The 230-nt window shown below is 58.7% G+C and overlaps 1 protein-coding gene across 1 annotated transcript in view; it reads right to left on the bottom strand.

Annotated features, from left to right (window-relative positions):
• Positions 1 to 230, bottom strand: part of ZC3H18 (zinc finger CCCH-type containing 18) — a gene marked incomplete at its 3' end in the record, with an annotated part of 38,155 nt that overhangs the window by 4,137 nt on the left and 33,788 nt on the right. The gene's annotated exons all lie outside the window — the stretch shown is intronic.

Here is a 230-nt window from a genome sequence, read left to right as displayed (position 1 = left end):
CAATTCCAGCTGCAGACCTACCTGGCTGAGCTCATCCCCACGGCACGGAGCCCGGAGCTCCCCTTCCGTCAGCCCCCGGGGATCCGTATCCCACCCGCTCGTCAGGACCCCAGAGAGCAGCAAGGGGTGCCCAGTAGTAAGAAAACGAATAACTGGTGTAAGCTGGAATGTAGGAAGTTCCGCCTCAACATGAGGAGAAACTTCTTTCCCATAAGGGTGCTGGAGCCCTG

This window comes from Apaloderma vittatum, unplaced genomic scaffold (assembly GCF_000703405.1).
Source record: "Apaloderma vittatum isolate BGI_N311 unplaced genomic scaffold, ASM70340v1 scaffold3915, whole genome shotgun sequence".
Taxonomy (NCBI): Eukaryota; Metazoa; Chordata; class Aves; order Trogoniformes; family Trogonidae; genus Apaloderma; species Apaloderma vittatum.
Note: the sequence above shows the minus strand (reverse complement) of the source record. Positions and strands in the feature narration are given on the sequence as shown.